Genomic DNA, 2,066 nt, shown 5'->3' with positions numbered 1-2,066 from the left:
AGCCTAACCACTCTGCAGCTTACATGTGGCCAAGGCATTGGAAGTAAATGACACAAACAAAAGGAGGAAGGAAAAGGCTGCTGAGAAATACTTCCATTGATAACAGAGTTAAAAAACAAACAAACAAAAAAATCACTTTTAAGTGTGGATCTCTGAGAAGTATCTACATAGCTCAAATCTAGTAAGTGACATTTTGCTTGGCAAGTGAACATTTCTATCATAAAACACTAATTTCCTTCCTCATCAGGAATCATTTTTATGTCTAGGTTCATGGAAGTTGCACTTTTGGGTATGATTTTAAAAAGCCACAGCAAGGGTCTACCTCATCATTAAGTTCTTCCTCTAATATTTGTAACTGTGAGGAATTAAATAAGAGCAATACTGAAGAAACATAGTTGTGAATTATACCTCCAAGCCAAGGTTTTCCCTATACAAGGAAAGACATACTAGATCTATATGCATCTTCCTGCATGTATATAGCTTTATGTAACCTACATATAACATGGAAGATCTTTTCCCTTGCCATAAAAGGTTTATAAGCCAACTTCTGCTTTTAGCCAAGTTTCTCTACATTAGATATTCAGGCTGCTGGTTCATAGGACAATAAATCCTTTTTCAGCACCTATTCCTCATCTAAAATGCCAGGACCAGCTAAAGCAAACCAACAGAAACTCAGTTTGCCAAGGCCGATCTGATCATAAATTTTTGAATGGCTGTATCTTTGTCCCCCCCAGACCTTTTGCTGTACCACCTAGTGTTGCCTGCTCATTTGTAGCCAGCATACGGCTGGCATAAGTGTTGCAAGAAACATGGATTCAGGTTATTATAACACCCTGATCTAGATGAAATTCATACTTCCATACTACGTAGAGGAGCCAGATCTGGTATCAGCGATTATGCAATCCCAGACAATATTTTCAAGTTAAGTGCAAACCTGTCTTAGTTCATAAGGAATACTTTCCCTGAAAGTATTGCTTCTATTTGCAAACATTTATAATAACTACAATCTGACTGTATCAGCTATAGACCCAAGTCACTAAAAGTGTTCTCGTAACAGTGAGAAGTCCTGTCACACCATACACATGTGTATCTAAGTACTCACTTCAGTTAGTAGATGACTTTTCTTTGTGGTTTTAAACTTGAGCTCTGAGCTAACATGAGTATGTTCACAGCTCACCTCTGCATTGTTACCTGCAAGACACCAACTTACAATGAATAGCAAGCCAGGTGGCAAATTGACAGCAATTTGCAATGGTCCCTATTCCTTTTCCCCTAATCCTTAGGGAATCCTTTTGTTCCTGCCACTTATCACCATGAGCTACGCTTCCACCCCTCCCAACACAGCAACAAGACTGTGTCAGTCTCATCCCAGCTTCTCTGCTATATGTGCATTTGCATACACAAACAGTCCTTGTATCCTCTAGACCAAACCTTCCTGTTCTAATAAGAACCTGGCTAGATTTAGCCACTAACTAGCCAGGACAACAGCTAAACCAGGAAACTTGCTATAGCACTCAAAACTCTTAAAGCTGGATCTGATTTTCTAAGCAATATTCTCTAGCATGGACACAATCTTACTACGTTTGATAAGAGTCAGGCATCCTTAAAAAAACTTTATCACCTGTGTTATATAGGACATCAGACTAGAGAAGGGTCCTCCAAACAAAAATCCAGATGAATAAATTCTTAATATTACTATCAAAATGCTAGTTTTAGTCATTTTACTTATGTCATACAGCAAACTCAGAGCTTGTACTCTGAAGCTTTTCAGTACTAGGTAAAACAAGACTCACTTAAATGCCATTGTCTGCCTCATCTTGGTCTAACACAACACAAGACTGTCATTATGCCTGCCTTTTCTTTCAAGAAACCTACCAACTCTCCAGCTGTTGGCAACAACGTCTAAAAGGAACCAAGATGTTAAAGATGTTGCTTGATGACAATGTTGAAATAGATAGCCAGTAGAAGTGGACCTGTTCTGTTAGAAGTGGCAATGCATACAGTGGCTAACTTGTTAAATGCAGCTTGTCATCTTTTAACTACAGCAGGGTTAATTCCTTCTTTAC

The sequence above is a fragment of the Pygoscelis adeliae genome, unplaced genomic scaffold, assembly GCF_000699105.1.
Source record: "Pygoscelis adeliae isolate BGI_AS28 unplaced genomic scaffold, ASM69910v1 Scaffold38, whole genome shotgun sequence".
NCBI classification, from domain to species: Eukaryota; Metazoa; Chordata; class Aves; order Sphenisciformes; family Spheniscidae; genus Pygoscelis; species Pygoscelis adeliae.
This window is presented reverse-complemented; position numbering follows the sequence as displayed.